Source organism: Triturus cristatus, chromosome 3_2 (assembly GCF_964204655.1).
Source record: "Triturus cristatus chromosome 3_2, aTriCri1.1, whole genome shotgun sequence".
NCBI classification, from domain to species: Eukaryota; Metazoa; Chordata; class Amphibia; order Caudata; family Salamandridae; genus Triturus; species Triturus cristatus.
In genome coordinates this window covers 272537343-272561874 of record NC_140584.1, presented here as the reverse complement: position 1 = coordinate 272561874, position 24532 = coordinate 272537343, and positions in this window count along the sequence as shown.

The following is a 24532-nucleotide window of genomic DNA, read 5'->3' as shown; positions in this document are numbered from 1 at the left end:
TCAACCATCTGCCCTAAATGGAAGGTTCCCAGCCGGTTGTATTTCGCAAGAGTTGCTGTTCCAGCACTACATCATGATGTGCTTGAATTGGTTGGACAAGCTTTGCAGCAGAGTGCTGTTCACAATATCCACCTGACAACAGACATGTGGACCCGTTGCCAAGCCACTGATTATATGTGCATCACTGCACACTGGGTCTCTTTTGTGGGGGTTACAGATAAGCTATCAGACTTAGGTTCTGTTGACACAGCTGAGATTTTTACTCAGAAACATGCAACTGTATCCATGTTCGCCATGGAGAAATATCATACTGCTGTAAACATATTGGAAGAGTTTCACAGCAAGGTTTTTGAATGGCTGCGCCCAAGAGGGCTTAAGATTGGTTTTGTTCCGCCATGGAGCTTGGTTCCTATTTCAGGGTTCTGTGTTTGGTGCACTGCATTAACATTATAGTTCAAGACTTTCTGAAAGAAGAAGCCATAGTTAGCAACTTACTGACCACCTGCCGAAGAATATGCACTCATTTCAGCCATTCTTTTAAAGCTCGGAAGCAGCTGAGGATCATTCAACGTGACTATAGAATGCCAGACAAAGCACTCATCCAGGAGGTGGCAACACGTTGGAACTCAACTTATTACATGCTTGACCGTCTGTTTGAGCAGTACAGGCCAATCAATGAAAATGTCATGCGAAGAGGGGATGCTACTGTGAAAGGCATAACCCTTCAGATGGACCAATGGTGCCTAGTTAAATGCCTGACTGAGATGCTTCTTCCTTTCGAGGTCTTCACACGTGAAGTCAGCAAGGAGGACTGTACTATGGGCCAAGCTATCCCATTGTTGCAAATGCTAGAGCATCAGCTGAAGGAGGTGTCTGAAGCATACAAAGGTGTAGAGGAAAAAAATGAAGCATATGAGTTGGTGGACAGCTTAGCCCGTCACTTAGCTGACAATACAAGGGTGCACAATAAGATTTTGTCACAAAAACATTACATTTGTGCCACAAATCTGGATACACGAACAAAATGGGCACTGAAGACATTAATTCCTTTTTCAGAAATGGATGTTGCCCGGTACAAAACTTGGATAGCTGAGTCAGCGAGTAAGTTGGAAAATGAATGGCTGCTAATTAAAAGCCCGCTAGATAATCCCACAAGTACTGCAGCAGGGCATCCGGCGTCAAGTTCAACTTCAGAGCCTGAGGGCAGTGCGTTTGGCTCAGAACACTCACCAACACTATCGACAACAGCAAGAACTGAATCATTAGGCCCAGTAAAATCGTTACACGATTGGTATTTACAGCAAGGCATTGGTAAATTTCAGTGCTGATGCAACGAGAAAAGAGCCAGAAAAAAGTTTAGCACCCCTGAACGTTGAGCGGATTGTCCAGGCCTATCTGGAAGACCCAACAGAGGTGTACATTGATCAAAACCCATTGCGGTATTGGTATGGGAAAAGGGGCCAATGGCCACTGCTCAGCAGGCTGGCGATAAACTATCTGGCTTGCCCTGTCGCAAGTGTCTCTTCTGAACGTGTTTTCAGTGCTGCTGGTTCCATTCTAACAGTGAGAAGGACCAGTCTCTCGCCCAAAAACGTGGAGAGGTTAACCATGATCAAAATGAATCAGCACTTTATACCACCGAATTACACAATACATGAATCAAGGGAGGAAGATGAGGACAGCAGCTCAGGTGACGGAAGGGGTGTGTTAGATGATGATTACCTACTTCTGGTTGAACCCATAGAGTTTGAGGATGAGCTATACTTTCCTGACAATTAGGCTTGCACGTCTTACTGTCTTCCTCCCTTATTTTCTTTTATTTGTGTGTCTGTCTTTCTGGTTAGAAACTTCGAATCACAACAAATCCATCACCACCGTCTTCTGCTCGTTTTATTGCCATATACCAGTTTCAGCTGTCTGCATTTCACAGTGCAGTCATCTGAATCCTGCTCCTCCATCCTCCTGAATCTCTCTAAATCCATTACCCTCAAGAAGACAGATGATGATTGGATGATACAAAATAGAAGAAAAAAGAAAATCTTTCCTAGTCCCTCCAAAAGAATTGGAACATGATTGATGATGACTACTATAGATATCCTCCTTTCTGATCCGAGAGAGACTGCCCATTAACTGAAGATGAGAAGTAACAGGTAATGAATGATGCCATGCATTGGACGCTGACTGAGTGATTTTGTTGTTGTTTGTTGTGCATGAAGTTACTTCATTGTGTACTTTATGTAATAATCTACACACTAAAAGTAACTCAATTCACTTTTTCCCTTCTTGTATTTTTAATAACAAATGTGTACTTCTACTGCAGGCCGACACATTGCATTTTGAATATAGGAAGGGGACTCAATCTGTACACTGCACACTGAGTAGGACAACACCATGATGATGGTGGCGAGAGAGACGGCTCCTTCCCTTAAGATGAGAAGGAACAGGTAATGAATGGCATGCATTGGACACCGACTCTGAGTGATTGGTGTTTGTGTTTTTGTTGATTGTTGTGCATGAAATGAAGTCAAAGTGTACTAGTATTTACTCTACACACTAACAGTGACCCAAGTCAATATTTCCACTCTTGTTGTTTAATAACAAAATTGTACTTCTACTGGAGGCTGATCCATTGCATTTTTGAATATGGAATCTGGACTCACTCGGTACACTGCAGACTGAGTTGAACAACACCATCATGATGACCACAGTGACATAGTATCTTCACAGTCACTCAGTGCAAGGATCGGAGATGATTGATGGAATAAGTCAGGGCATTTCATGAGTGGCATAAAAGGTAAACAAGTAAACAACAACCACAGCAGACCTAAATGTCTGTGTAGCGGTGGTGTCAAGTGAAGCGGTGGTATGACTGCGGTGCATTGATTAAGTCACTTAAATTGTAAAATGCTATGTTGCTGGATATGTGCTTTGTCCAACTCTTTCAAAAAATATACGCTAAATGGAGGATGTGCAAAGGGTGCCGTCACTGTGGGCCTGCTCTGTCCTGTTGGTGTTGTAGGTTAATTCTGGAAACAGACTAGAGTAGAGATGATGCATCCATGCCGCCTCGGAAAGTGTTCTTGTTGCACTACACCATAACTTGTGCATTTTTTTCAACTTGGTTTCTCAATATCCCTTTTATTTTTCCAATTTACAATTACAGGCCGGGCCTTACCCTGTACTATACTTGGGGAAACAATGCACACTTACCTTACCAATGAATGTACATCTGCCAGGCAGGCAGTGGCGTCACCCAAGATTGATGGACGGAGCATCCATGGAAGAGAGGACCAAGAGGAATGCCGAGATTCAACTCCCCATTTGACCAGGATAACACGGTAACAGTATCAACTTTCATCATCTTTTAAATAATTCGATTCTTTTTTTTATCTACAATCATGACAACAGTGTGTTCTTGTTGTTATTATTATCATTAGGTTTGCTCTCTGTTTATAATTCATCCCTACAGATATTTTAAAATTTTCTTTGCTATCTGTAGAAGTAAGCCCGGTAACACTGAACACAAACTGTATGTAATCCGGGTCTCCTTATCATCATCATGCATGCATTTCCTTTTTCTCCCTTAACATATTGATATGGATATGGTAGTCTTCAAAGATTCTGTTGTTTGTTGTTTGTCCATGTGTACTGTTTTTCTTTCTCAAACCTTTCCCCAAACCCCCCTTCCAAACCATTCAACAAACCCTAACCCTCTTCCCCCGGGCTGTATGACTTATTGAGGTGTGACTAAATTAAATGTACACCGATAATTTATCACACACTTGCTGGGACGGATGTGGCAAAAGCAACAGTACTTCAATTTCAATGCAGGGCGGGGATCTTCTTCTGCTTGCCCACCCATGAGCAGTATATTTGTGAGGTAATTTTTTTACCAAAGGAAAGGTAAGAGAAGTTTGGAGGAGACATAATTAATAATGGACATGTTTTCATTAATTCAATTTCACACACTCATTTGAGTTCAGTTGCAGAATGCATCGAGTAGAAGAGACTGACAGTACTAGTAGGACAAGTCACTCAGTGAGGGGTGCCGCATCTATCTGTTTCTGTCTTACAAAGTCAGACAATTATTAAAATCAAACACTGGTTGTGGGCGGCCCTGCACCAGCAAGGAAACAGTGTGATGTAAAACAGTAACCTCACCCAGAAAACATTAACAACATAGTATGTAAAGTAGAAATATATTATTTAATACCCTAACAAAAATAAACTATGTAAAAAAATCCCACAACACCTGACCCACCCCTCTCCCTAACCCCAACCAATGTCCGTACAGAAAAAGTAATAATGTCCAATTGTCCAAAGAAAAGAGAAAACCCAACGCCCGATTCCCACCCACCAAAAGAATAAATAAAAAAGGGGCAATGAACAGGGTCTTATGTTCGGCGGGCTTGAATCTGGAGGACACGTACTTGCTCCTCTAGGCTGGCAACACGGTGCTTCAATGCGCGGCAGTTGCATCCACGGGGTGGCAGCAGTGATGGAGGGGCGGCGGCGGGCGGCTGCCAGACGGTGGCGCCATACCACTGGAGGGCAGTGGCTGGGGCTCGGGGCATTGGAGGAGGCTGCAGCTGCTGCCACCTCCTCCTCCTCTTCCAGAACCACCAGCCGACGGTATTCACGCTGTATGGCCTCCAGCTTCCGGCGCCGGGCCTTGGCTGCCAATTCCTTCCTGTCAGGTTTCCCCTTGGAAGGAGTAGCTATATATCAAGAAGAAAAAACAAGACTATTGTAAAATATACTCTTAGCAAAGCAGTAAGACAAATTAATTCTACACATAGTGGCACGGTAGCACTAGCAAGCACAGTACATAACATTTGTGGTATGTATCTATCCTCTCACTTTCTTGGACTTTAACATTTTTGGGAGTTACAGGCATTCAACCAACCATGCATCTGGTTTCTATCAGCCACCTATGCATGCATGCATCGCTCGTATCCTTCTCTGTCAGTCATAAATATTAAATCTCGCCCGTCCTTCTTCCTTCCACTCTTCTTTCCCTTTTCGTTCAACCCATCCATCAAGGTCATCTGATTTGACTTTTAGTCTTCTCCATAAAACTTTCACAGCTGAGTTGAAATCAGATAGAAGAGGCTATTGGTCACTCAACACTCCCGCCGCTAATGCTTTTACTAATGCTAAGTAAAGGGTGTCTTTAACCGTTCACAACAACTTCTTACTTAGTAAGTCTCAACTGTACAGTATACAGTACACCCTTGCAGTGAGTGTAATGTCAATAAGTAAGGGTTAGGAATCTAACTTACCACCGCCCGCCACTGCTGATGGTTCAGCCCCTGCAGCTCCTTCTGCAAATGCCGCATCATCTCCTCCGTCAGCAGCCACGTTGCCTTCCCCGCTGGCCCCGGCACTGGTGGTTGGTAGTGCGCCTTGAAAAAACATTACACATTTTTTAGGTGTCATATACACCTCCCCCTATTTTTCACTAGCAAAATTGAAAAATGAGTTAATAGTAATACATACATATACAACATACATCACTAGTACAAATCAGGTAGTAGTAGAGTAGACCCTAGTAGTTATATGGTCCCTAAGGACATTCTAGTCTTTGCTTAGTTAGCCCAAGCCATGCAACCATTTTACCTTTGTGTCTTTTATTTTTGCACACGCGTCGTTACCTCGCAGCATGTTGCATAAAGACGCCTTTGTGCCCACATGAGCTTATCCTGCTACTGTCTAAGCGCTGCGTACAAGGTCAAACAAAACAAGCCACTTTGCTATGGAGTTCTGGTGTTAGTCCATATTGCTTATCCATAAAATGCTACACGTTTTGGCACAACTGAGAAATGCTTGCAATATACTAACACGCACCATTTTTCTCATAACAGACGGAAGATTCCTTTCTACGAACCAGAGCTTTGCAGAGCTTATGATGTAACCAGTACTAAGTTCTTCTAAGGTGAGGGGTCCACAGAATTCACTCAGAGATCTTCATTTATAATTTTATATAAACTATATTCCTACCAAGGGGATGGTGGTCCTTCCACCACTGTTCAGTTATGATGATTTCGCATTTTTTTTTGTTCTATGGACTTGTAGTTGTTGTAAGTATAACTAAGTGTAACAATGTTTATAGTTTTAATCTTATGCATTTTGCTGTTGGTGCTGCATTATAGAACAACGTACAGAGCTTGTCAATTGCAAATAAAACGTTTGAACTTACATAGACTCGGTGGTATTTGGTGTGGATGGACTTATACGAGTGAGCGAAAGGAAGGGTGTGCATGTGCATTGCTTCCGCGACTGAGAGGTCGGGAGTGTTATGTTCTGGGTTGTCTTCTCCTTGGGTATCGTGGGGGGGTTCAGAGAGCTAATAGTAATAAAACAGTACTATAACTAGTCGGGCAGGGGATTGTCGTGGGTTCTGTTTTGATTGTAGTGTGAGGAAGGTCCAACCTCCCATCACCAACATCCTATTTTCTTGTGCAAAGTTCTGTATGTGCAAAATCCCTACAACAGTAGTAGTATGTCCTATCCTATCAAAATATTAAAATCTGGTTGGGCATTTTGTTGATGGGAATTGTCAAAAAACATAAAGATTAATAAAGCCTTAAGATTAAGAAGACTAGAAGGACTACAAGAGGACAACCCAAAGGACTGAACTCAATGGCTAGAGCTACTGGTGAATCTGACTTTTATTTAAAACCTTTTAAATAAAGAGTGGCAACTGGGCAAGCTTAGCTACAGACAGACTAATAGTAGTAGTACAGAGAGTCATAGCAGAGGCAGTTAGAGGCAGGGTTAACAAGAATTTAGAAACAGATAGTCGTTCTTGTCCTCCTGTCCTTGGTGTTGTTGAACTGATCCAGCCGACTCTGACTCCGTCTTCTTGCCCCTGGGTGCTGGTCATGAAAGATATAAGAAAGAAAGAGACAAACATTGATGATTGATGTGAAACAAATAAAATATTTTTAAAAGACTGTCAAAAAAACATTTATGTAAACAACAATAGCAATAAAATTGACCTATCTAATCTGGTTGACCAGTAGTATCGGGGGATTCGCGGACCGACTAGTTATTATTTATCAACACTAATCCAGTGTTCCATTATGATTCCAGAATACTAACTAAACCTAAGTAGTACGTACCACCTGACCTAGCCTACCTATTCCAGGCATGCCAATTGTACATTAAGTAAGCATTTCCACTTCTTTTAGTCCTCCAAAATGCATAAATGGAGGACACATGCCCACATTTTTGCAAACACCAAATTGTTGGTTGGTTGATGCTGATGTTCTGCTAGTGCTAAGCCTATTACCACTCACTGAACAAACTACAAAAGGTTCTACTAAGGACTGGGGTAAGCACAAGCAGGCCTCAGCAGCACGTGACGTAACAGAGGGGGCATCACGCAGACCACTAAACAATTACAAACTGATAATAAGTAACTAAACCTAAGTATCAATCCACCCCATCTCTTAGTGACAGGACAAAGGAAGGACTAGAGTCACTCTAGCATTACCTAACTTAAGTTTTCTCAAATAAACTCTTACATAATCATGCAAAACGAGCGCAAACGCAAAGTTGCAAATAACAAGATTAGTAGCGCAGAGCACCTGTGTCATAACAATCACAGAAGACTTTTAAACGTAATTTACCTGAAATGTACGCAGCAGCATTCTAGCTGGTCGGAAAAAAAAAATATTCGCAATATATAACACAGAGCAGAAGAACAGACACAAAGTAGTAATAATTAAATAGCTACTCACCAAGACCCGGGACCTCCACTCCTAGCAGGTCCAGCAGGTCCTGCTCCCGGTCCAGGATATCAGACCACCGGTGCATCAACTGGTTCTGGCTGCGCCGGACACGCGAGCAGCGAAACACTGCCCGGCGCACCTTTCCCCACCGCTGCCGATGCTCCCGGAGCCCGTACCCGGACCCAGGCCTGCCGCCTGCAGCCAAGGTTAAGGGGAGGCGGCGCTGCACACAATAAACCAGCGCGGCCAACTCCACCTCCCCAAATAAGGCCCGTGCTTGCAGCCCTTGTGGGCGCCGCCAAGGAAGGCGGTCGCGGCTCTGGCTGCGATGGTGAGCGCTGCTGTGGCCCTTTGCCATGGTTCTGGGGTAGGCGGGGGGCGGAAAAGAAAAGGTAAAAATTAAAAAAGTAAGTAAAAGAAATGAAAAAAGCAGGTAATAGAAAAAGAGTGGAAAAGTAGTTAAACAACACACAAAAAGTAGACAAAAACAAAAAATATAGAATCAGGAAAATAGAGAGAGAGAGATAATAAATAAAAAAGATTAAAAAAAAGTTTTCAGAAACAAAGGATTGAAAAGATAGAGGGAGGATTGAAAAGCAGGTCCCAGAACCATAGCAATAGAGTCAAAAACAAGATGGCCGCTCCGATTGCGACCGCATGGGCAAGTTTGCGTGATATTTCCCCCTCCGAGCATGCAGAAAGCCTTGCGAACACGTAATACTCGTTCCCGAACAGGAAATACTTATCCCGAACAGGTGCGAGCATGCATTGCGCGATCCGGCATAGGAAATAGCATCACGAGCGGGCGGGACAAGTGAAAACAAGATGGCGGCGCCCATTAGCGACCACATAGGCAAGTTGGCGACACATTTCCAACGCGATCACGCAAAAAACATCACAAACAGGTGGGACAAGCACTTCCACGTCTTCGTGATAGTTCTGCGTGTTTGCAGAGATTTTTGACTTTTTCGTGAAGATTTGCATAACGCGATTACGCAAATTCCGCCCACCCCTACCATAGACACAACTTGGAGACAGGCTCTCTCCCTTTAAGTAACTTAACGGGATTAACCTCAGTAGTTGGGTGTGGAGTAATACAATACAACGATAACCTTTCCCTAAATTTGTCCTTCCATCCTGCCCCAAAACCACGTGCACACAATATATCCTCTTTCAACACGCAGTTCAGTCTCCCTACCTGACAATTACCTTGAGGCTCTATAAGGCAGTGGTTACATGGCAAATATTAGAGTACTGGAAGAAAATCCCCATCTCACCAGACTTCATCTGCACTCCATTATCCGTGACAAGGACTTTTGGATACCCTTCTCAAGCAAACAGTTCTTTAAAAAACTCAGTCACACTGGCAGTGTTGACTTTTGGCACAAACTTCACTTCGGGCCATTTTGAATGGCAGTCAACCAAAGCCATGGCAAATTTACAATCCTGAGGTAAGAACTAAAAAAAGATCAGCGGTGTTAAATCCAAACTTCTGCCACGGACATTCTGGACACTCAACAGGTACTAAAGTTGCAGATGCTACCTTGAACATTTTCTTGCTATTAGCACATACATCAGACTCCCTGGCCACTCTGTCCACCACCCTATCACGATCGGGCCACCAAAACACAGTCCTTACAATTGTCTTCATGGATGACATACTCAAATGTCCCTAATGTGCCACCAACAATATGTGATTCCTCAAACTGACAGGAGGTATACACTCCCCTTCTTTAAATTACTTCTCCTTCAACCTCTAAATCTCCAAAACCTTCCAATTTGGGAACAATTTAGCTGAAATCTCTTTCCTCACAGGCTACCCTTCTTTAATGTGATCCACAACTTTCCCAACAACAGATCGCTCCCTGTGGCATCCTTCCACATTTCTTCAGTAATACCACCAAATTTTCCAGACATCACATCCACTATACCAGCTATCACTTCAGTCTCATCCATTCTTCATTCATAATAAAAGGCAGCCTGGACAAAAGTCTGCAGTAAATTTTTTCTTTCCAGGTACATACTCCACATTAAAATTGTACTCTTGTAACCTGGATATTAAACATGCAATGTACTCCCGTAACCTGGACATTAAACGTGCAATGCAGACTGTAGCATTATACCCCCCTCCAGGAGACAAGATTCCCACTAGGGGCTTGTGGTCTGTCTTCAATGTGAACCGAGATCCCCACTCATCATTACGGAATTGTTCCATTGCCCACCCACATGCCAGCAATTCCTTCTTTATCAAAGCGTAGCGTCTCTCAGTATCGCTAAGGGTGTGAGAAGCGAATGCTACATTCCACTCTTCCTTTCCACTATACTGTGACAAAATACTTCCCACTCCACAAAGGCTTGCATTCACTGTAATCATGCAGTTTTTGTTGACATGGAAAGGATTTAATGTAGGTGCTCCCACCATCTGTTTTAATCTGATCAAAGGCCCATTGTTGTCTCTCCATCCAAACAAACAAATTCTGTGTTCTGCCTAGCTAGTTCCCTTAACGGCTCCATCTTTGTGGCAAAGTCCTAGATGAATTTACTGTAGTATTCAAACAACCCAGAAGATGACATCAACTTCTCCTTACTTCCAGGTCCGGGTGCCTCCATTATAGCATCAGTCAAAGACCATTTAGGTATCACCCCTTCTTTTGACAAGGTATGTCCAAATGCCCTACCGTTTCTTGAAACAGTTTACACTTGCTTCCTTTGAGGTTCAGACCGTGTACTTTCAATACCCCACACACTTTCCTCAAGTGACCCCGAATGTTCATACACATTTCTGAAGATAATGAGGAAGTCATCCTGGAAACAGTTAACGAACACTTCCAGACCACTGAAAATGTGGAACATTGCTCTTTCAAATACAGATGCCAGTGACGCAAGGCCTAAAGGCATCATTTTGGACTGGAACAAACCCTGCGGGGTGATAAACGCAGTCCTCGGTTACTTCAATTTGGTGGTATGCCAATCTAAGATTAACTGTGGAAAATACACTGGCACCCCAACATACTCGCAACCTCATTAATTTTAGGTAGCAGGTGACAGTCCACAATGATGATGGCATTAAGGGCTTTTAGATCAATGCACAGCCTCAAATATTTATCCGCCTTACGTGTCAAAACAATGGGCGACACCCATGCTGAAGATTCCACTTCTTCAATAAACTCTCCTTTCAACATTTCATCCAAAATACTTGTAAGCTCATCCTTCACATTAATAGGCACATTCCTCAACTTTTGCTTCACTCTTTGTGCCCCTTACTTGAGCTTGATATGTTGCGTTTAACCGTTTAGCTTGCCTAATCTTTTGGTGAAAACATCCGGCAACTGAGGTACAACCTACATAGCCTCATCTCATTCACCAACCACCAACACTGGTTTCTTGCTACGGGAATTCAGGATGATGCTCAGTCTCCAACAATCTCTCCACCCCAGTACGTTGAAACTCTTCTTAGCCACATGAAGTTTCATAATATATTCCTTTAAATAATATATCCACATCGGCGTACCCCATCAGATCTATTACAGAACCATCAAAACTCTGAGCCATAACATCTGACTCTTTTAAGCCAGTTTTAGCAACAGCATCTTTAAGTCTCTCAACAAAATAATTTTCAGTGATTATGGCCCATGGAGACCCCAAATCGGCCATAAATTCCAATTCGACCTCCCAAAAATTTGGACCTTGCATTTGGGAGGTTTCCTTTCTCCTTCACTTTCCTCTTATGAGGTAGTAACAGAAAGTACAATTCCTTTTTCCTTCTCACTACTATTCCCAGAAATGCCGATCTTACACAAGACACTTCTCCCACAATAGCAAATTTCCCTGTTGCCACAAAGAACCTCTCTCCATGTGATCCTTACAAACATTAGTGAAATGTCCTGTCCTACCACATTTGCTGCACTCCTTCCAAATGGCAGGACACTGTGAAAATGAAGCCACATGATTAAAACTCTCGCACCTGTAACAAGTCACAGTCTTGTCACCCCTCCTTCCTATTTGTACACCTCTGCGGGTAGAATTATTAGCCACACATACCTCATCCCCATTACTCTCATTCTTGATATTGGTTTCATCCATTTCTCTGATTATTCCAAGGCCTTAGCCTTTATGATGGCATCTTGCAAGTTAGGGTCCCCCATCACCCATAATTGCTCTTGTATTTTTTTTACTTTTCACGATAATTTGATCCCTGATCATTTCATGGCTCCAAAATTACAATTCATGGATATTGTCCTCAAGGCTGTTAAAAAATACTCAGAAGAATCGGCGTCACATTGTGCTCTAGTACAAAACTTGACCATATTCAACAATATGCTAGTGGTGGGTTTAAATCTGTGTCACATGCGCAACAAAGCTTCCTCAAAATGATTAATTTCCCCCCCTATCCTGAATATGGTATAAAGTTCTGAATATTGCTTGTCCCTCAGAGCTTAAACTATAATTCAATATGTTTTTTCCACTCAGCACCATTCTGTCTCCATCAATAGCCTTGATATAGGTCATAAACTACTCCTTCCATCGGGGCCATGGAATAGGCGGCTCACCCTTAGATTGCAAAAACCTAGCAGGCGGGTCAAACTGCATTGTGACTATACAATAGTAGGTAAACAACAAATAAACTTAAAATTTTCTTAAAACACAAAAAATCTAAACAGTATCATAGGAATAACCCAATGTATACCTCTGACTCACGATAAAGTTTCAGAATTTGGACTCATATAGGCACAGCCATGCGCATTGGCGTGTTGTCCTTGTGTGTAGATAATGTGTGTACGTTGAGTATAGTCAGACGCACTGCCATGTGCATCACCGCGACAAATAAGAAATTACAGAAGCGCAACTATGCGCACCGGCGTTCCCACACAATGCATAAATAATACGCAGGCTATTGATGAAGTGCCGGGCGCATCGGCGTATTAAATGAAAAGTTACTGATGCACTGGCATGCACATAGGCATTTCCACACAGTATGCCCAATCGAAGATGGCGTCTGGAAACAATGTAGTAAGTCGGAGCGTAATGATGAAATGATGTTGGCAGGTGACAGAGGGGCATATCAACAACAACCGGCGATAATTATCTCTAAGCGCACTTAGCGCTAGGATAATTATCGCCGGCTAGCGTGAATTTTTATCGCTGAGATAGCGTGCTATTAGCAACGCTTATCTCAATAGCGATAAGAATCCTCACGCTAACAGGCTAACGTGAGATTATCGCTGGAAACCCAGCGATAATCTCACGTTACCTTGTTGATAGGGACAGGCAAACTTAGCCATGATATCCTCCTTCCATAGGATATCATGGCTAAGTCAGAAAAATACCAGATGTAAAAAAGCAGCGTTAACCGCGGTTAGCGCTGCTTTTTTTGTCTCTAACAGGGTTAGCGACATTCTTGATAAGAGGAGAAATGTCGCTTAGCGACATTTCTCCTATTATTTTACTCTGGAACGCCCCCTTTGCATCTCATTGGAGATGCAAGGGGAAACGTAGAGTAAAAGGGTGCTAACATGCAAATTTGCATGTTAGCACCCTGTTGTTGATAGGGCGCTAGTTTTATCTCTCCTTTTTTGGCTTTTAAAGCCAAAAAAGCAGAGATAAAGCCCTTGTTGATATGCCCCAGAGTGTGGTGGCCGGTCGTTTCCTTAGCTCACGTCTTCCTCGCGCTTCCAGTTCAAGAGCTGGGCATGGTTTGGTAACGAGGAGCGTAAAACCTTGTGAGTCCCTGTATCTCGCTCCCTCAGTCTCACCAACTGCTTCACGAGGAAAGTTTAAACAATGCCAACTGACTCCAACGTCCAATAGCGGTAAGGCAATAAGGCAAAATACCCAAATCCAGTGCTACAAAGTAAGCAAAATATGTGGAATCCAACGCAAAATATTCAGAATACAATGATGCTCCAAAAAATCCAACTGAAAGCAAAACAAGCTCAAGTCCATTCTATAGCTGGTTCAGAAATCTCAAACAAGACTGTACCGCACACGTGCTGTTAAAAACAGTAGCCAATAACTCTTCTAGCTCGTCGCCTGTGTTGCACTCCAAAAGAATACATGTACAAATAGACGAAAAGTGGTACATTTATTTGAGACGGCACTGTACCTACCTCCAAGCTGGGCCGCATCAGCTCCTCTGCCCCAGGGTTCTGGAACGGACTGTTACTCACAGACCTAATGCCCCATGCCACAATTAAACACAAACACATTTCATTAAAGGGAACTAAACCCAGCTATAACACTGAACTACTCTCTCGTCTCCTGCTATCAACAATTTGATGTATTATTTTGCCTGCCATGAATTGTTTCCATTAGAATGCATAAATGACTATTTTACATATTTAAGTACACTCAGTGAAAGGGGGTATTGCTAGGAATGTATGCCCTAACTTCCTTTGTTGTGTGTCTGAGGAGATGTGCTACTTCCGACCAATGCCGTGCTTTTGTAGTGCAACCAGTGTGTGATTTTTTAAGGCACTGGCACAAATGTACATGCACAAATAGCTCAGAAATGCCATATAGGTGTGCCATTTAATAGAAACCAGGACCTTACACAAAGTGCGTCTCTTTGCTATCTATGCAAATGCTACTTTCCTCTAAGCCTCTTTTTTTCAGTGACCTCCACCTGCCATTTTTAACCCTCATTTTCTTCATATCTAGCTAACACTCCATTGATCAAAGGCTACGTGACTAAAGGCTCATTACTCTGTGAGACCACAGTAAGAGCAAGGCCATGACAGAACAGGATGCAGGCTACGTCTGCATGCATGACACAAATACATGAGTACATCAGGGTTTTAAATAACTCTTTCTCAAAGCAACACCAGTTTCCACTGCAGGGCAGAAAAAATTCCAGGAGAGGGAAATCGTTATCTGGCATCCTTGAATTATATATGAATTTGTATCACGTGCACATGCACAGTCTGAGCACCTAGAAGCAGACCGAGGAAACACAGAAAGACTGAATTACATTAAAAACATGGTTACTGTCAGAATCCCTCTCAGAGGCCATGGGACAGCTAGAGTTCCTGGGTTCAACCTTGGGGGTTGTGGCCTTTCACTCCTGAAGTCCCGGGCCCAACCTACTATGGATCCCGAGCAACTGGGCAAAGTACTGCCCCTTCAACACTTGACGAACCAGTGGCGGTGGGGGTCCTGCATTCCAAGACTCTTCGGGGAGTTAGGTGTAATGAGAACAAAGGAACAAGAGCCAGTGGCAGAGGGGGTCGAGCATTCCAAGACTCTTCGGGGAGTTAGGTGTAATGAGAACACAGGAACAAGAGCCAGTGGCAGAGGGGGTCGAGCATTCCAAGACTCTTCGGGGAGTTAGGTGTAATGAGAACTCAGGAACAAGAGCCAGTGGCAGAGGGGGTCGAGCAATCCAAGACTCTTCGGGGAGTTAGGTGTAATGAGAACAAAGGAACAAGAGCCAGTGGCAGAGGGGGTCGAGCATTCCAAGACTCTTCGGGGAGTTAGGTGTAATGAGAACACAGGAACAAGAGCCAGTGGCAGAGGGGGTCGAGCATTCCCAGACTCTTCAGGGAGTTAGGTGTAATGAGAACACAGGAACAAGAGCCAGTGGCAGAGGGGGTCGAGCATTCCCAGACTCTTCAGGGAGTTAGGTGTAATGAGAACACAGGAACAAGAGCCAGTGGCAGAGGGGGTCGAGCATTCCAAGACTCTTCGGGGAGTTAGGTGTAATGAGAACACAGGAACAAGAGCCAGTGGCAGAGGGGGTCGAGCATTCCCAGACTCTTCAGGGAGTTAGGTGTAATGAGAACACAGGAACAAGAGCCAGTGGCAGAGGGGGTCGAGCATTCCAAGACTCTTCAGGGAGTTAGGTGTAATGAGAACACAGGAACAAGAGCCAGTGGCAGAGGGGGTCGAGCATTCCAAGACTCTTCAGGGAGTTAGGTGTAATGAGAACACAGGAAAAAGACTCAAAATACACACAGCCTGACTGTTTGTCCAGCCACATACTAGCTTTTGTCATAAAAGTAAAAACACAAAGCATAAAAACCACACACTAAATAATATCCACAGTCTCTGAAAGTTGGAGTGCTAGTGTCATCATGGGCAGTATACAAGAGTCCCTCCTTCCCTTCTAGTGGGTCTCATTATCCCCCATTTGATCAGCGAGGCGTTTTTCAGATATGTTCCACGCTAGTCACCACACATCAAATCTGAGTTTGGCCTCAAGAGTCACACTGAGCAGTACTACATGCTTAGTTTGTGTAAGTCCCTCGAGTGTCTGGTGGCCTAGAGCAGTCTTACCTCACCCAGTGGCAGCCAGCAAGTGCAGGAGGACTGGCAGCTGTCTTTGCACACTCAAACACCTTATTGCTGGAGGACCACAACCTCTTGTGGTCTTCTTCTAATGACACATCGTGGTCACCACCATTTTGAGACTGCCTGTATAGAACGTCTTTTCAGCTGCTCCCTTCACTGTTCGCACACCAGTGGTCTTTTAGGGCAGGTTCCTCATGGCTGATCCTCTGGCTGCGATCTTCTTGACACAACAATCCAGGGAGATGACCCTGACTTCAATGTGGCCCCTTCCTGGGCTGCGGGGTTGCAGACTTTGACAGCAATTCTGACAGCCATAACTTGACAATGGCCTCCACATGGTATACAGGGTTACTGACTTTGCACAGCAAGGGTGATGGCACTAATTTCTTGGTGGCTTCCACATGGCATATGGGGACACTAACTTTACACAGCAAGATGACCCTAACTTCATGGTGGCCTCCACCTGGCTTACGGGGGTCACCGACTTCCACGAGATGGGGGACAGCCTGTACACTTGCAACAGTCCTGACTAGAACAGACATCTTACACTTCACTCACCTGGATCCACTCGACAGGATCTCCACTAAGTCTTACTCCCTCCAGGCACTCTCTTCCTGCAGATAGGGTACACTGGTCTTGGCAGGCAGGCAGAAGGCTGGTGCTCCACAATCAGTGCAATAGGGCTTGAAATCCTGGGAAATGGTCCTTCACCAGGCAGCGAGACTAGCAGACCTTGGTCCCTGGTCCTGGTTAAAACAGCTAAAAATCTCGATGATCTTCTTTCCATGCTGGAGCAGAGTGCTGTTGAATTACTTGTCTTGAGGGACTCACCCTCCAACCTTTTGAATCCATAATCAGGCAGGAATGTGATTTAGTGTCTAGTCCTTTGAAATTCACGCATGGGTGTCTACTCATTTGACGTGCTCGCTCCTCTGTCCTGTCCTTTGTCAAAGGGACAGTCTGCCACTGAAGGAGCATCTGTAGTTCTGGCTCACCCACCACAATGGCAACGGGAGTACTGGGATCACACCTGGCTGTCAGCCCACAAAGTTTTCGAAGGCCTAAGCCCTCCCTTCTATTATGATTCCCTGTCCGAGTACCAAGCGTATCATGTCCCACCATCTCGCCTGACAATGAGCACAGGCTCCACTGACCAGTGACTCTTCCTTGAATCAAAGAGACCTTTGATATACTCAGAGGAAGCTCGGTTCCCCTTCCTCGAGTGTGTCTGTTCCCACCTCAGGACTCAGGAATGAAAGCAATCCACATCTCGTGTCTGGGGGGGGGCATTGTTGTGCGCACCTTCAAGTAGCCTTTGCAGGCCCTCGGCTTCCAAATTGGAACCCCCAGTCATGTACCATCCACAGGCGTACATACATCCCAGCACACACACATAAGTATCCCACACCTCATTATTCTACAACAAACAGCATGTAGGCCAAGGGTGAGTTAAGTAAACAGCCACAGAGCTTTATATGAGTGCCCAGGTAGTTACCACTCCTGTGACACAGGTAATAAGGCCTATTTTCACTAGTGATTACCATTTAAAAAAACAGGTATGCTGCAACCACTGCGCTCATGCCGCTTAATTCATGGCAAGGACTTTAACTCTCTACCACTATAAGGGTAGTGCTTGGAGCACCTCTCCCATTCTAATGGGACTGCATTACCATAAGACAGGCCTAGATCATGGCGCACAGGTATGATCTTTGTTTGCCCATTTCAGACATCAGGGGTACAGAGATTCATGAAGCCTAGGCACTCAGGGCAGGGGTGCATGTCCATCATTATGGAGGGGACTGTTCCGTCCAATAACTTTAAATTCTAACCCGGAAAGTATGGGCCACCTGATCAGTAAAACTGGTGGGAAAGTTCATCAGCATTCCCATGTTTCAATCTGAGTGTGTGATCCACCCCAAAATCTAACCCTTGTGATGAAATCTACCATCTCAACAACTTTTTTTTTTTAATAAACTTTATTTTTATTGATTACCAAATTTTACATATCCATCTCAGTCATTATTGGTCATTGTAAATCACACATGTTTTCTGCATGAAAATATCACGTTAATATTGAATAGGAAAACACAGCACTGCTTTGTCTAGAATAATAATTATCTACCATACATATTAAACAACTGAAATATAATAAGCATACGTCTAACTAGTCCCTCCATATCTATTCATATAACAAGCTGCGCCCGGTGATCTAAAGGGATCGTGATCCCAAAATCGCAGAGCCCTATTAAGGTGGCGTATAAGGGGAAGTGATTATACCTGCAGCGCTGGGAGATATCCAGTATGACTTGTTCATGCATGAAGCCATTGAGTTATCCCACCCCCTATACCTAAGCTGGACTGTGACATGGAGGAATTCCATAGGGTATCTATGTATACTTTATATGGGCCCCAGATATCTTTGGGACGCGCAGTGCTCGTAAATGTGCTGCAGTATATCTCGCTGTTTGTGCTGCAGTGGCCTAAGCTATGTAACCAACCTTGTAGTGTGGGGGAAGTCTTGCTGCCCCAGCGTAATGTGATTTCTCGCTTCGCCAGCAGTAAGCTAAGGGATGCCAATTTCCGGACTACTTTAGGAAAATTCACCGTGTAACCCAGGAGCTCCACCTCAGGAGTAGGAGCAATAGTAAGTCCAAGGATCTCACCTAGCGTCGAGTGTACTTGGTCCCAGAAGGGGCGTATGCAGGGGCAGGTCCAGGAGAGGTGGGCAAAATCAGCGTGCTGAGTGCCGCATTTCCAACATGTGTGGGGTCTACTGGGATCGATTTGATGTAGCTTGGCCGGTGTCATGTATATTCGTCGCAGAAACTTGTAGTGCAATAATTTATGGCGACTATTCAGTGAAACGTCCTTTGTGGTCCTGCAGCAAACTGTCCATTGGTCTTCTGTGATCTGGTGACCCAAATCTGTCTTCCATTCCATACGCAGTTTGTCATCCATGATAGGGAGTTGTGTGATGCAGAATTTGTAGAGTTTTGATACAATGTGTACTCCACTATCGCTCTCAATTATGAGGGACAGAGGAGCGAATAAGTCAGGTTCTAACGGAAAACCAGTAAGCGTGACTCGTAACACCGAGTACAGTCGTTTGAGCATGAATTTATCCATGAATGTGGCCTCCTGGAATCGGGCTTCCTCATTGGCCGAAAAGATGTGGCCCACCGGATATAAGTCACCTATCGTTAAAATATTAAACTTAGTCAAGGTGCGTTGCACAAGTTTCTCACCTGAAATAGGGAGCCGGCGAGCATTGGGAAGCGGAAGAGCTGACGAGTATAAAACAGACGAACCAGCGTAACGCTGGAGCCTGCTCCATGCCCAGCTAGTGGTCGAGACTGTCTGTATATCTACTGGGTCCCTAGGTTCGCCTCTGGGCAAGACCGCCGCCAGTCGCTCAGTGAGGACCAAGTCGGCCTCTGGGCGCAGAAACGGAATCCTGGTGTCCGGGTGGTACCAAGCAAAGGCAAAACTACAATGTGCCACTCAGTAGTATAAATAAAAATCCGGAACCCCAAAGCCGCCCCTATCATATGGTAAAGTGAGTATCCTCCATCTAACACGCGTCTGTTTGCCGTCCCAAACCAATCGAATAAGATGGGATCGTAATAATGAAAAAAAACTGTGTGTGAGGGGAATGGGGATATTGTTAAAAAAATACAAAAATTTAGGGAGGATCATCATTTTAATTATGGCAATTCTACCTCCCATGGATAATGGGAGTTGCAGCCATCTTTCCATTTGACTTTCCAATTTTGGTATTGCTCGTCCATAATTTAGTCAAATTATCTGGACAGGGTCAAGGTGTATATGGATACCCATTCCAAAGGGAACTTACAATCCCAAGGTGTTGTACTGGTGGTCAGAGGAAAAATAATTGATGTGCGCCAGTTAATGCCTAATCCAGAATGCTGCTCAAAGCGAAGAATCTCTCTGAGTAGCGGATCTAGGTTTAAGTGCGGCTCCCGAACATAGAGGATAGTGTCGTCGGCATATAAAGAAACCAAAAGGGGACCTGTTTTGAACTGCAGTTCCCTGTGAAGATGTCTCTCTTGGAAGTGCCATATTAGGGGGTACATAGCGAGAATGATCAGCAGAGGCGATAAAGGACAGCCCTGGCGTGTGCCACGGGTCAATGAAAAAGAGCCAGAGAGAGTTCCGTTTATGCAAAGTCTGGCCATTGGCCGACTATATAGTAGGCCTACTGTGGCTATAAATCCAGCTGGCATGCCCATGCGACGCATGATGGGCACAAAGAAGGGTTACTCCAATGTATCAAAGGCTTTTTCGGTATCTAGCAAAATTGCCGCTGCCGGAACTTCAGGGCTTATCCTATGGAGCACCACAAACAGAGTTCGTAAATTTAAGGATGTCGAACGATGGAGAACAAAACCCGATTGTGCTGGGGAGATAATGAATTCCATTAATTGCGAAAGTCTATTGGCGACAATTTTTGCTAGGATTTTGTAATCGACATTCAATAGAGAAAGTGGTCTATAGGAGCCGAATAGGGAGGGGTCCTTTCCGGGCTTAGGAAGGAGAATGATAACCGCTTCACTTAATCTAGGTGGCAGGGTCTGTTTTTCCAGGGCCTCTGCATACACTTCAATCAGCTTCGGCGCCAGGAGGTCTGAGAAGGCTTTATAAAACTCCCCAGTAAAGCTGTCTAGGCCTGGGGTGGAGGAGCCCCGCAGCACTTTAATTGCGCCATGTACCTCGGTCTCAGTAATAGGTTCTGCCATAAAGTCTTGCATATCTTTTTCTAAGTACACCAGGGCTGCCTCAGAGAGATATGCCTCCTGCGCGGTAGGGTCACGGCCCAGCCTAGACGTGTATAATGTGGTGTAATACGACCGGAATTCATCCCGAATAGCAAAGGGGGATGTGAGTAGAATCCCGTTCGCAGAGCGAATCTCGGCAATGCATGCCTTGCTATAGGGCGCCCTAAGAGTTTGTGCAAGTGTGCGACCCGGGTGGTCTACTTCTACGTAACGACGGGCGGTTTGATATTTGCCTAAATAGAGGATCTCGCAATCCGCTCCCTCTCTGTATTCTGAGAGGAGGGCCAGCCTCCGTCCCTGCGAGGTGGATGTAGGGGCATGTTGAGATGTGTTGCTAGGTCACCCTCCAGCTTGGCCAGAGTTGTGCGTAGAGATTTGAGCACACCCGCATGTTTGGAGATGCTTACGCCACGGATGTAGGCTTTGAATCCCTCCCACAGCATTGCACAGGTGTCCACCGACCCGGTGTTAATAGTGAAATATTCCTCTATTGCTTCTCCGATCTCGTGACAAAAAAGGTTGTCGAGGAGGGCCCGACCAGGGAAGTGCCACTGCCTCTCGTACCCCTCTGGCCGTGGGACCCAAAGACAAAGTTGGATCGGGGAATGGTCAGAATATGTTCTAGGTAGTGTAATCAGCGTCTGATACCAAGAGGACACATCGGGGAGAGAAGCCAGAGGTCAATCCTGGTCCATGTATTGGGATGTATGCCGTTACAACGCACACTTTTACAACGCATGCACTTACAACGCATTTTTTACAACGCAACATCCACTACAACGCATTCCATTACATAGCATGACACTACAACGCATTTTTAAAAACTACCTTTACAACGCATTCCATTACATCGCATACTACCTTTACAACGCATACCATTACAACGCATAATATTAAATTGCATTTAAGGTAAGTGTTGGATAGTATGGGGTAAAAATTGCTATTCTAACTCCAGGGGGTGCACCAGTAGGGTAAGTGTTGGATAGTATAGGGGTAAAAATTACTATTCTAACTCCAGGGGGTGCAACAGTAGGGTAAGTGTTGGATAGTATAGGGGTAAAAATTACTATTCTAACTCCAGGGGGTGCAACAGTAGGGTAAGTGTTGGATAGTATAGGGGTAAAAATTGCTATTCTAACTCCAGGGGGTGCAACAGTAGGGTAAGTGTTGGATAGTATAGGGGTAAAAATTACTATTCTAACTCCAGGGGGTGCAACAGTAGGGTAAGTGTTGGATAGTATAGGGGTAAAAATTACTATTCTAACTCCAGGGGGTGCAACAGTAGGGTAAGTGTTGGATAGTATAGGGGTAAAAATTACTATTCTAACTCCAGGGGGTGCAACAGTAGGGTAAGTGTTGGATAGTATAGGGGTAAAAATTACTATTCTAACTCCAGGGGGTGCAACAGTAGGGTAAGTGTTGGATAGTATAGGGGTAAAAATTACTATTCTAACTCCAGGGGGTGCAACAGTAGGGTAAGTGTTGGATAGTGTAGTGTAATATTATGCGTTGTAATGGTATGCGTTGTAAAGGTAGTATGCGATGTAATGGAATGCGTTGTAAAGGTAGTTTTTAAAAATGCGTTGTAGTGTCATGCTATGTAATGTAATGCGTTGTAGTGGATGTTGCGTTGTAAAAAATGCGTTGTAAGTGTAGTGCGTTGTAAAAGTTGCGTTGTAAAGGTTGTTCCCCATGTATTGTGTTGACCTGAATAATGTGTGTGATGTGTGAGAGTCGGGTTGCGCCTGCGCCATATGTTTATCAATGAAAACTGGTCACATAGGCCTAACAGGGCGCGTCGCACTCGCGGCTTCGTAGCTGGAGAGGTTGTAGTACTGTCCAAGTCAGGGTTAAGTAGGAGGTTGAGATCCCCTCCCATTATAATCAGACTAGGTTCTAGTTTGGAGAGTTGTGTGTGTAGTGTATGGAAAAATACTGGGGAATCAGTGTTAGGCGCATAGACACAAACCAGTGTGACCTTATGGCCCATCATGGACCCCGTGACAATAGTATACCTGCCCTCCCTATCATTGACAACCAGCTGGCAGATAAAGGGGATCCTCTTGTGTATGAGAATTGCAGTTCCTCTCGCATAGTTACTAAAATGAGCAAAGTACCTGTGTGCCCCCCAACTTGAAGCAAAACGCGCAGTGTCTGAAACCGGTAAGTGTGTTTCTTGTAGGAAGGCAATGTATATATTATGTCTAATCAGATAATGCACCACCTGCCGTTTTTTATGATTATTTAAGCCACGAACATTCCAGGACAGCATAGACAAATTGGAGGGACCCTTAATCAAACCTGGCTGTGCCATCTGTGAACGTTAAGGAGCCTAATGCGATCAAATTCAATAGTAAAGCAGTAGACCAAAACAAAGAGCAACAATAACGATAATCAATAATAAAGACATTATAGCATTCCCACACCCACCTCCCACCACCTAACCCTACTGCAATAAAGGTATGGCATACCCCAACCTGCAACCAAAGGACAAAGTACCAAAATGTTGTACAATGGAACAGCGCTACCTCTAAAAGGTACATCAGGACCAACAATATTAAACCCAAGGTTTCCACCAAGAGGGGGTGGCAATGCCACGTCAGTCAACCAACTATTAAGTTTATCTTGAACTGCGACACAATATAATCCCAACTCAATCGAAGAACACTAAAGGATAACAGTACGCCAATGCTACCCAACACCGGAGTCAGAGAAGAGTTCTAAGCTTGCAACTGAGCCACTGTGAGGGGGGATGGGCCACCTCTGTCTTCTTGCAACTGTTCATTGTTACGTTTATAGGTGCAACAGAATTCCTGGACCTCGGTAGGATTATCAAAAAAATGTGACCGGCCTCCCACTTCAACCCTCAGCCATGCAAGGTTACCGCATGCCGTATTTGAGGCCAAGATTACGAAGCGTGGCCTTCACACCGGTAAACTTGCGCCTGGCTTCTTGCACCATAGCAGTGAAGTCTGGATAAAGTGCGATTTTAGAACCCTGCCAAATGGTATCCCCGCGCTCTCTCGTCAGTCGAAGGGCAGTATCACTATCCCGGAAGTTCATGAAGCGGGCAATAAGAGGTCAAGGGGGCAGGCCCGGGTTAGGTCGCGGCCCCAAGGTACGATGGGCCCGCTCCACCACAAGCCAGGTGTGAATGAGTCTCTCCCGAACAGGTCCAACAGCAGTGTTTCTACAAAGGTGTCCAGGCATCCCGTGGCGGTGGATTCCGGAACCCCAAGGATACGAACATTATTGCGCCGACTGCGCGCTTCAAGGTCCTCATTCTTTATGGCGACGTCTTTCAATATACGTTCCATTCTGTCTAGTCTCTTGGTCGATTGCGCAGTCCCATCTTCTGTATCGGATATCCGTGCCTCCATCACGTCTAGACGCCTATCATGCGCCTGAATCTTGGTGCCCATGGACTCAAAAGTTTTAGCGAGAGAGTCGAAACAGCCGTCCAGCGCCTGAAAGCCAGCTCTCATCTCCAGGAGCCACTCTGCTGGAGGGACTGTGGAGGCCGCGCCACGAACCGGGCTCAGGCCACGCTCTGCCATGTCTGGATCTTCTTCCGTGTTTTGCTCCGCAATTCTTTCAAATGGGAGTATTCTTTGTTTCGGGACCTTGCGGTCCATGCCGCTGGAAAGTGTTTGGGGTTCAGGCGGCTGCCGGAGATGCCTGAGGAATGCTGTAGGGAGCGCCACCCAAGTCTAG